Genomic DNA, 12,143 nt, shown 5'->3' with positions numbered 1-12,143 from the left:
AGCCTATCCCCAAGGTTTCATTCAATTTGGACTTCTTTTCCTTTGGATTCAATCATTTCACAGTTCACTTCCTTACACTCAGAAAAAGAAAATTCCCACTTAGATGCACAAGCACTGATGCAAATGCTTGAAATTTCACATACAAGCTCTAGAGCATATGCAAAACAAGGTCTTGAGGTCAAACTTTTTTTTTTGAAAATTGCAGATTTGGTTTCAGATTTTTGTTTTCTAGGTTTTTTAGGTTTTTTTTTTTTTTTTTTGGGATTGGACCAAATTTGTGTTTTCCCCCCTACCTGACACTGGAATTGGCATGCTATCAAGTGGATCTTTCGCTACTTGAGTGGAACTTTACATCTTGGGTTGTTTTATCCCAAGGGGAGATCATTGCCGCTAGATTTACATGCCTTTTCGGACTCACAATGGACTGGTTGCTTTGACACACGAGTGTCCCCAAGTGGTTTTTGTTTCATCTGCAGTAGTTATGCATATCATGGTTGAGAAGTAAGCAACCTACTATGGCCACTTCAAGTTGTGATGCTGAATACTGGACAGGAAACTGCCAACATCATCTGCACTAACAGTCAGAGCGCATTGGCAGTTGCGAGGAACCCAGTTTTTCATGCTTGCACAAAGCACACCAAGGTGCATTACCACTATGTCATGGAGATAATATGAGCAGGAGAGATCAACTTGGCTTATGTGCCAACACAAGAAAACCTCGTATATCTTTTCACAAAGGCATTGTCTTCTGAGAAGTTTGAAGCTTTTTGCAAAGCTTTAGGCTTACTCCCCTTTGTGGACTGATCATGTCCTCAGGGCATGGCACTTCCCTATATTTTATGTGCCAGCTCTCGTTCACTGCATCACTCCCAGTGGGGATTTGTTACCATATATATGTGGTAGTGATGTGTGTGACTCCACACTTAGGACTGTTGGGGCATTTTTTCCCTCATGAGGAGGTTTCCCCGTGCATTGCTCCCATCACTCTAGGGCGTTCTTTATCTTTTCCATTGCACACTAAATAATACACTCTTTGTTGTGTGTCTTGAGCCTCCTTTGTCTTCTCCAAGCTGTGTGTGTTTCCCCTGCAACCGTAATTCCAATAAATAAAAGTTATGCGGAGCGGGTATGAATGCGTGCTTACAATCACACATCATTTTTTGTATTTTAATATAAAATTTAATTGGCCATTGTACACGCATAATCACAAATGGCTTATATGTTACAAAGGGCCCACTTAGACACAAGTTGAAAGGCTCACACTGGAATTCTAAGGGAGGGTACACATTGTCATATAAAAAAAACCCAACTTGCCCAACACATAGAATCGACGTAAGCACTAGTTTGGCGCTCCAGTTTATACACTGCCAAGGTGGGCACTAGTTTAGTTGTACCGACGGATGTACGGAGCAGGTCGAAAGCAGGTGATTTGATTGGTGGAATACCTACCTGCCATATTTGGGCAGCTCTTGGGTACCATCAAAATCCCTAACAGATTTGGATGTGTATTGGCATCTAGGATATGGTATTGCCTCCGCAACGGCTGTGTGTAACTAGCAACAATGCCCAAACCCATGTGCAAAGGAGTTACTGGTTGTGAGTCAATAGTGGACGCTGCCCCTAGACTGTAATCAGCTTAAATAAAATAAAATAAAAAGGAAGTAAAATAAATAAAGGGACCCATTTCCAAATTAAAACAAAAGAAAAATTGATTGTTTTCATAGGAAAAGATAAGTCTAATAAGCATAGGATATAATAAAATTAAAAAAATTGATAATTCTCACATTTTATGATTCAAATTGATAATTCTCTCATTAAAAAATTGATAATTCTCACATTAAAAAAAAAACTACAAATTCAAACAAAAACATATTTTAATGTTTTTAAATTAAAAAACATAAATTTTATAAGCATAGAAAATATTAAAATAATTTAATAGAATGATTTTTTTTAAAGTCCTTAAATGAAAAGACTCATTATCAATACCTCACATCATGGGATCAAACTCCTATGAACTAATGTTTAATTCTTTGTTCTCTAAAGCTTTTTTTAAGCATCCCAAAAAAGTGAATGCTAGTTGCTTTAGTAGAGAATAGCACTTACAAGGCTTGTCTTCTTTCTATTCAGAGAGACTTTTAAGGCCCTTAGGGACACTTGTCTCAGAATGAAAATTGAACAACCTTCACCCTTGAGATACTAAGCCCTTTATTGGTCAAAAATAAAGGAGAAGAGAAATACAAATGTACCAATGTGAAATAGACAAAAAGTCTTTTGACTTTCCACCTTCACATATCTTTTCATTTCTTAAACTCATACTTTAATTACACACTTGATACGTTTTAAAGAGGTATTGGCTTTCTAAAAGAAGCCTTAGTAATGTGTTGGGTTAGGCAGATTTTTTATTGTTTTTAGTGTCATGATAGACTTACCTTAAATGTTATTTTCATTTTAAAATATTAAATGAATCTTCCTTTTTCAGCTTTCATTTCACATCCTTACATAGCTTAACTTCACTTGCATTCTATTCTTTTAGAATGCTAAACGGACGCTTCACCTTGCATAATTTTAGTAGATTCTATACATATACATACATACACACATACATATATTTATTTTACACACACACACACACACACACACACATACACACACACACACACATAATAAATGAGCAAACCATGATAAAGGGAAGAAAAAATGGTGAAATATGTGAGAACTTAGTTCAAAAATCTTGCAAATTTAAAAATTTGACTATTATTTTCGGTTTGCTTCTTTGAAGGAGGAAACTTGGACCCTTAAAAAAAGAGATATTCATGAACAATGCTTTACCTTATATAATTCTAGTTAAACTCAACCTAATGATTTTATCATTTTCTTGTTATTTTAGAAAGCCATCTTGACCCTTTCACTTGTTTTTCCTAGATTGGGAAGACCTAATAGGTTCTTGTACGAAATATGACTAGCTTTTTGCTCCTACAACTACTCACAACAATGGACTTTCTTAAATCTCCTTGGCTCTTCTAAACAAAATAGAAAATGCTACTTTTCTCTCTCTCTCTCTCTCTCTCTCCAAAAAAGAAAAACACACACACACACACACACACACACAAGGAATGGTTGCGTTTTTATTAAAATGTGGTTGTCACGCTTTTCAAGGGCTAAAAAGTGTGGTGTGCATAGTTACTATGCTACTGTGTTTGTAGGTAGGTAGGCCCATTTACGCGAGTCTATAAGTGTGCTTGAATCATCATTCTTAGCATCAAGTCTGCAAAGAGGATGCTAACAAGGGGAGCATGACTAGGGATTGTGGACCAATGTGCATATATTAAGCACAAAAAGTCCTCATGAAAAAAGGATGAGCATGTGTGTGTGTGTGTGTATGTGTGTGTGTGAGAGAGAGAGAGGGGGGGGGGGGGGGCACTAACTAGGCACCATTTGATGTTGGGTGTTGTGACATATGCTTGAGCCGTCTTGGACTCTGGGCACTTGTTATAGTAGTTGATGACAAAAACATGAGAAACTCTCCACAATACAAAAGAAAACATTGAGAGAGAGAGAGAGAGAGAGAGAGAGAGAGATATTGAAACCAAAGGGGGCTAACCTGTTTCAATCTTTAAGATCTCATTAGGGCATATTTATGATCTCTTTGTTGATCTCTTGTATAGATTGAGGAAGTTATGCTCTGTTTGTAAAGTAAATTGTAGCTTTTTGAGAGGCTAAAGAAATTATGCACCAAATGGAATGGAATGGTACAACAAGGAGTTTCTTAAAGTAATGTTGCTTTTAGAACGGTGCAACAATTGGTTCCATCAAAAAGTTGATTGAACGTAGAGGAAGTTTTGAAAGAGAAATGCCTATCTGTTTTAAATTTTGAATTTTGGAGCATCTATGTATATAGTATCTATCTATCTATACTATATATGAAGCAACTTAAAATTTTCAAAGAAGGAGTCTTTCAATGTGACCCTCCATGTGTCACATTCTACTTCAATTCAAAAAGAAACTTTTAAAAACATTCAATTGAAAATGCAAAAGTGAAGGTTAAGTACTACGACGATAGAAAATGAAAAGACTTATGAAGGAGTCTTGGCAGTGGAAAGTCAAAGAGACCTTGGTACTCTAGATTTATAATACTTAAGCCTATAGTTTTTAGGAGGTCATTTCACTCCAGCCCTCAATTTCAATTCCAAGGCTAACTCACTAACTACTTTTATTTTTGGCCAAGAAGGCCATAGGGAAGTGGTAGAGAAAAGGGAAGTGGTAGAGAAAAAGTGCAATTTCTCTTTGCACCTCTCACCATCCTATGGTCACTATCACATTAACTTTTCTTGTTGACAGTTCAAACAAAATTCACACCATATAATACTAAAAGTTGATTGTTCACATCACGGCTAGAAAAATACATATTCCCTAACCGGTAAAAATAAGGGCAAGCTTGAAATTCTCCCAGTTTTTAGGTCAAAAGTTGAAACTTTTCTCGATAAGTACACTAAAACTTGTGTGAATTTACCTGTTTTATAAAACGCAAGTTAAAAATCTAACCAAGATTTTATCATTTTAGCCGATTAAAATACACCGGATCTCATTTTTTTTCTAACAATGGTTCACATCATGGCTTGCTTAATAAACTATTAAGAATATTACTTTGAATTGTTGTTATGCAATGCTAATGCTATTTGACACACATGTGTGCGTGCACATGCGCGTGCACATACACACACACACGTGAAAAAGAACCTTATTTGTAATAAAGCCTTATTTACTCATTTTAACATTTTCATTATGAAAGTGATTGTGTGTGTGTGCACGTGCATCTCTCTCTCTCTCTCTCTCTCTCTCTCTCTCTCTCTCCATAAACTCTCTCCATTAACATGTCAAATGTGTTCTAATAATTGCTCAATTAATTACAATAGAAAATGTTGCCTTCTTGAGGCCATCGTGAAGTCGTCACCGTGTTTAAAATTATTTGAAGGGTGCTTTCCTTTACATTTTGAAGGCCATAAAGAAATTCTCTCTATGTGTTGCTCAATGAACCTCCTTTTAGAGGTTTGCAGGGACCTTTTATGTCGTAAATAATCTTTTATCTTGATGCTTGAAGTTCAAAAGCTAGATGCGTGTATTCATGTGTGTACGTGTGTGTATGAGAGAGAGAGAGAGAGAGAGAGAGAGAGAGAGAGAGAGAGACCCATTCTCTTGATGTGTGTGCATATAAAAGACAAAGTCGACATGCCATTCCCCAAGGTGTTGTCACATTGCACGAAGGCTTTTCACATTTGCATTACATTAATGAAGTACATTGAGGTTGACAATTTATCGAGAGGACTCCAACAATTTGTTATGGATGTTCTGTACACATTATGTGTGTGTGTGTGTTATGGAATTGATATTCTATTATTGTAGCTGTGACAGGTGGAAAAGGCTTGACCGAGCTAAGCTATTGCAAGACGATATTATATTTTATGTACATTTTATTATTCAGGTGCTCTTTATGAGCTTTGGTATTTATGACCGGCCGGCCAGTTTGTACTCACTTTGACCATTCAAGAATCTATAAATTAAATACGTGCAAAAGGGAAATGGTCACTCTTGCACGGGGGGAGATTGCACCCAGTGTCTGTGTACTTCTTCTCCCCTCTCCCCTCTTCTCTCTCGTCGTGCCGGCGTAGCACTACGCTCTAGGAGGTGCGCCTGCACGTGCTCTCTCGTTCTATCACACTCTCTTTCTCTCTCTGCTCGTGTACAACGTGGATTAGGTGTCGTGTGATTCGAGGTATGCAAATTTAGTCGTTTATGTCTCACTATGTGCTATTTTTGACTATTTTGCAGGGCAGCCAGGCTTCCGGTTGTAGCAGTGTGTGTGTGTGTGTGTGTGTGTGTGTGTGTGTGTGTGTGTGTGTGTGTGTGTGAGAGAGAGAGAGAGAGAGAGAGAGAGAGAGAGAGGGAGGGAGAACACCTAAGCTCTCCTTGGCTAGAGAGTGAGAGAGAGGGTGAGCGGGCTCTCACACCGGCACTAGAGAGAGAGGGAAGGGAGAATAAGAATTGGTTTTATAATCAACAATCAACAAAGTGACAATTGAAAAAATCCACAATCGAGAATCAAAAATAAAAAATCTACATTGAAATCTACATAATTGAGAATTGACATAATTGAGAGTTGACATAATTTGGAAAGTTCAATCCGACAATACCAAGGTAGTACACGCCCAAGGTGGGAGCATACCTCAACAAACGGCAAAGGTGAATGTCTGGAGGAAACTCCAACAATTCTCGATTATTTTTGAAGATTTTTACACTAGATTTCTTTGAGCTTTGTGAGTGCTGTCGCCTTTGGGTTGACTTGGAATTCAAAGATGAATCTCCATATTTGTAAAGTGGGATTGCACTAAATATATCATACCTTTTTTCAAACATTTTAGAGGCAAATTTACTATGTTTGAAGGTTTTTGCACTAAACTTCTCTGCACCTTGTTGATTCTCTAGACATTAATTTATGTTCTTTGACCTTTATCGTTAAAAAAAAAAACTTTTAAGAGCTTGATTTGAATTAGGTAAAAAAGAATACATGCAGACCTTGACATATCCTTTGCATAGGGGTCTCCAACCAATGCAACATATGCACACTGTGGCCCAAAATATATCCGAACATCTTTGCAAGTACACTATATTTCTATTAAGAACCTATCTTCTTCTTCTTGGCAAGTCACTACCTCCTGCTTGATAAAAGCCATTCACAATTAGAGATAAATCTCAAAACATTTAGATGAGATTATACTAAACCTAAGTTTTTTCCTCTAATTGTTGTGGGTATCCCAACATTCAAATTAAATCTTACAAGTGTGTGGCCCTTCCTATGGATGGGGAGAGAGAGAGAGAGAGAGAGAGAGAGAGAGAGAGAGAGAGAGAGAGAGAGACCCTTTTCTTAGCACCCAATCCACTCTCTTCCTTTCTTTCTTTGCCTTGGTTCCCCCCGCCCCCACCCCCCCCCCCCCCCCCCCCCCCCCGCGCGTCCCCCCATTCCAAGCCCTTTACTTATGTCATGTGACAAGGGCCTCCAAGGTGCATTAGATATAGTTGAAAAAATTTGTAGGTGGGATTATAATAAACCTAGGTTTTTCTCGAGCAATTGGGATACACAATAGATTTTTGCTATTATTCAATAGTCCATTATCTATACTCTTTGTATTGGAGTTTGAAAAATTAGAGGAAGGAGAGGGTCTCCACGCATTGGTTTTTGGTTGATTTGCATGGTCTGTCGGATCAACACAAAAATTAAGTTGTTGAGTCCCTGTTGGGTCCTCCTCCTTACCATAGACACATTAAAGAGCCTTTGAAAATTGAATGGAGTAGTTCAGATTCTATTCGATTCCATCCTTCAATGACTTGCAATAGTCAAAATTATATGCCTAACAACTTCAATAGAAGGTTTAAGCACATTAGTGATGAGCTTGACCCCTTTAAAGTTAGCATAAGTGGTGAGCTATAGACCGGGCTCATCTTCTTTAAGCTCTTTCAGAATATCATGCATAAGACCACGGAAGATATAATAGGCAATTTGTGCAATCACAATCTGCTTAGCCTGTCGACCTAGCCATGAGCAGATGAGGGATAGATGAAAGTCGACCGGTTTCTATGGGAATAACAAATCCAAATGGTTGAGAATAAACCATATTGCATGATCAAACCACATGATGCTTGATTCACAGGTAGCTTTGGGGTCAAGAAATCTGCAAGTACATTTTACATAGGGACGGAAGATATTCCAGATAGACTCTGTGTACAAATCTGGGTTACTTTTAGCAAATTCCATGCTACCCTTAGTACGTATGTACAATCCAGCATTTGAGGGGCATTTGGAGTGGTTGATGAGATGAAGGTTAAAGGGTGCTTTAATCAGTTCTCCTTTGTCCAAGAACTGTCCACCTTTAAGAATCTTGAGTTTACAGTCTTCCATGGTTGAGGCAGGAAGGTTGTCCAAGTACACCTAGGTTTCACTAAGAATAGGAGCCAGGAAGGCTTTGTTTGGCAGAACCCACAGTTGATGGTAAACTCCGAGAGATTCAATTTCTATTTGTCTTATTGGTAAGACAGAAAAAACTTTAGAGATTTTTGGTACCATCTCAAGGAGGTTAACATCATTGAGGGAGCAAAGATTATTTTGAAATTCTTTTACTGCTTCTAGTGCTGCACTATCTCGACAGAAAATGCCACTAGTTGGAGGGATGGAGGGGGTATTTGGAGTGCAGAAAAACGAGGGGTTAAGCCCACAAAGTTTTCTAAGAAAGTTTGACAGCTCAGCTCCAGATGAGGAGAACAGGGCAAGCTCTTGCTGGTATTGTGAAGCAAGGACAGGAAGTTGGGCAATATATTGGGACAACAAATTAACACCTTCTAGGGGGTCTTTGTCCAATGTAGCCAGAATTTTTACCTAGTCATTAAACGACAACATATGCAAGACAGATAGTTTTTTATCTGAGACAAGAGCTGAATCATAAATAAGCTGTGAAGCATCCAAGCTGCTAATACATCTGAGGACAAGTGAGGAGGCCACAGAGAGGGGCTCCGAGGTTAGTTCCAATCCTTGAGATAGAGCAAGAGTCTGCAAAAACAGTGAGGTCAGGTTTACTTTTTCTTGCCATAGTATGTAATACATAATTTAGATTTCCTAGCAAGGAAAGACCTAGTTCTAGTAGCCAAGGCATTCTTTGGTGTATGGTCTTTAAGGTAAAGCTTAATCTGATCAAGAATCTTTGCATGATTCTCAGGGTTGTGATTAGTACTCATGTGAGCTGTCATTCTATAACGTGAGCAATCCTGAAATAGAGGTGACATAAAAATTAGCAAAGTGTCTATATTGTAATGTATACTTGGTCCTGCAAACCTTCAACCGGCAAAGTCGGAGACTATGGTAGCCGTGAGCAGGGAACCAGAAAAAGAGTCTAAAACGGGCCACCTAACACCATTCTACTAATGAAGGATTTAGAGACTGTGGGTCCAAATTAGAGCTCCATTCCTAAGATAATTTCCTAGGCCAGCATCCCGGTCTCCCTGGAAAAGAAAAAACCTTATGTATAGGATGTGTGTGTAGCTATTTAAATCTTAACTAATAAGACATAATTGAATTTTACATTCAAAAGAGAGCTGGACAAGGAATAATGAACTGATATGTAAAAAAATAACTCAGTATCAGAATTATTTAGGTACAATGATTATAGGAAAGAGATCCTTTTTCAGTAAGATCAGTCGTAAAAGAACTTCCCCGTTCCTCAGTGAGTATTTCATTAAAGTAAGGTTGCTTTCCAAAGAAAAGAAAACCCTCCAAGATAAGATATAGTCTTTAATTGCGTCCATCCAAACAAGACAACAATTCAGTTAGCCTTGGATGTGTTTTACAGGTATCAATGGACCATATCAGTTGTTATACATGTCTATCTTATAGGTTTTAGGTTTTAGTTGTCAATGGACCATATCAGTTGTTATCCATGTCCATCTTATAGGTTTTAGTTACTTTAGCCAAGCTAGGTTATTCATTAGAACTGGTATGTTTAGCAATCTTTTCTTATTACTTCACAAATGAGTGTTACAGTCTACTTTCTTACATGGTGAAGTCCATTAAGAGTCAAACTATTTCGAGAGCCATAGCTCAGTAGCTATGTAACCATATACTTACCTTTAGAATTAGTAAACCCATGGTATCAAAGGTACCCCTTTAGATAAAGGGATGTGAAATCCGACTTACTTTTTGTCAACCAAAGGTATCAAATGAGGGTGATAACTACCTCGTTTTTTTTTAAAACCAATAAGATACCAGTATAACTAGTTAGTAGAGTAGCAAAACTGCTTTTCCTTAATGTGGAACCTTATTTTTTCAGAGCAATAGCTTGCACGCTATGTCAAAGCTGAAAAAACCAGCCATATACTTACCTTCATCATCCCAAGATATCCATAAATCATTAGCAAATTTTTAGGAACAGTAGTGTCCCAAGAGGTTTTAAGAGCAGTAGCTCGGTTATTATGCCAGGAGCCCAAAGCAGCTGTTTACATACTTACCTTCAAAAATTAATAGACCCATGATTTCATTATACCAGCTATTGTCATCCCTTTAAAAAAAGAAAGGTAATTGTTCTCACACGATATCAATCATTTTTTCTATACAATGTAACAACGTAAGGTACCACACGAATATCTCCGTTTCCCAATGAGTAGACCAGTAAACAAACTCATAACCAGTAAAGCCCACAATTGCAAGGTCCTGCAGCGGCTATAACAGAGTCAAAAAGGCCCTCAGCCAAACCCAAGTTATGCAGGTATTGCCTCCATTAATATAGTTGACGAACAACAGCCACCTTTTATGCATAAGAAGTTACTAGGACCAAACTTTATCAATGCCCAGGTGTAGCAACCGTTGAGAATAGCCAAGTTATCAATCCAAACCAACACATATATACACATACATACTAATATACACATATACATTAACTCAGGCTTATGTCAACACATACCCCTATTTCCAAACCAAATGTTTAACCATATTTATGTCTGCAAAGGTTAAGTCCTGCAGCGGCTAAAAAACAGAGCCAATATCACAGCCTGTAATGACAAATAGCTCATGCAAGTGTTCCCTAATACCAAAACCCATAACCGGGTACCTTACTACAAAATGCAGGTAAGGTCATAAAGCGGCTGAAAAAGCCAATATAACAATCTGTATAGCTAACACCATTCACTCAGGTGTTCTCCCCATTGGTACAATCAACAAAATAGGCCAAAAAACAGTTGCTCTTTAAAGCTCTCCATTCCCTTGCCCAAATCTCAAGCTTCTGCATGGTGATGATTCTGTCCCTAGCAAAAGCCAACCCTCGCAATGATTCTCGGCCAAGGATATTTCCGCCAAAAAATGATGAACGTCAGTTAAACTTGCTAGGATGCTTGACCCTCAACCTGCCATGCAGAGTCCCTTTGTGCACATAAAAACCTTCAAGCTAGCTTACCTTGATGTCCATAGACATCACATAGCACCTTCCGCCTTACAAGACTTGAGAACCACGAATGACTTGTACAATGCCGCATTTGGCATACACATCCCAATTGCATTTGCTGTTATCTTCATCTAGCACATGTTCAAGCATTTCCCCATCAGGCTACTGATTTCCACATAGTGCGGCTACAGGCACTTCCATGGGTCGACACAGTTTGGGTGCACCATCATTGCCCACCCCCTCGTTGAGCATTCATGCTCAACCATAGTATTATTTAGGTGAAAGAAGACTGCATATGATAGAATGATCTAAAATAGGTGCATAAACTGCATAAGAAAACGATGATATAGTGGCTATATAAATAAGATAGCGATAGAGAGAAGAGCGTCTGCTGCATCACCCTGCAGGATCAAATGGAAAGCTCGAAGCTTCCCCAAGCATGGTGTAGAGTCCACCTGGATCAAAACTAAAGCATTGGTCATGGCCATTCATCTGTAAAGCATGCATATTTAAGCCTCTTTGCATGTACAATCTCAAACCAGGCCACCTCGATAGCTCTTTATAGCATGGATTTATAGTAGCCTGCATCCATGAGCCTTCATGCCCACTATAAGCATAATTACGATCACTTGAAGCACCGGTACCATAAGCCGCTATCATGTCATCTGCTACAAAACCCTCCATAGTATAGTCCACTTCAAAAAATCCTTGCAACTGATATAAAGATACCTGTAAAGGAACCTGCAGTAATACATGTATCCATAGCATCACATGAAGTAGCAAAACCCTGCAATTTGCCTCCACCTACTGCATAGCCAAGAAAAGATGTTCCCTTTAGAAACCTGTATCCAAACCCTCTATAAATGGCCCCAAGGCCACCTTTTCATACTCAAGAGTAAGATCTGCTAGAGCTTCAACCTGTTCTTCAAATACCTCATCACCTGCAAGGTTGGTCTCACCTTCCTCTCTGCATAGAACCTTGCTCTCATAGGCTGCACCTGTATCAATTTCCATAGTCATCTACCGGAGCTATCTCTCCATGGCTACACACAAACTCTAAAACTATACTGTGCACCTCTATATGCCCATGAAGGCAAGGTTGCCCCACCCCCTGCATAGGTAAATCACTTCGACATATCTTTGCTTGTGTTTCCCACTCCTGTAAGT

The sequence above is a fragment of the Adiantum capillus-veneris genome, chromosome 4 (assembly GCF_014529385.1).
Source record: "Adiantum capillus-veneris isolate H3 chromosome 4, ASM1452938v2, whole genome shotgun sequence".
Lineage (NCBI taxonomy): Eukaryota > Viridiplantae > Streptophyta > Polypodiopsida > Polypodiales > Pteridaceae > Adiantum > Adiantum capillus-veneris.
This window is presented reverse-complemented; position numbering follows the sequence as displayed.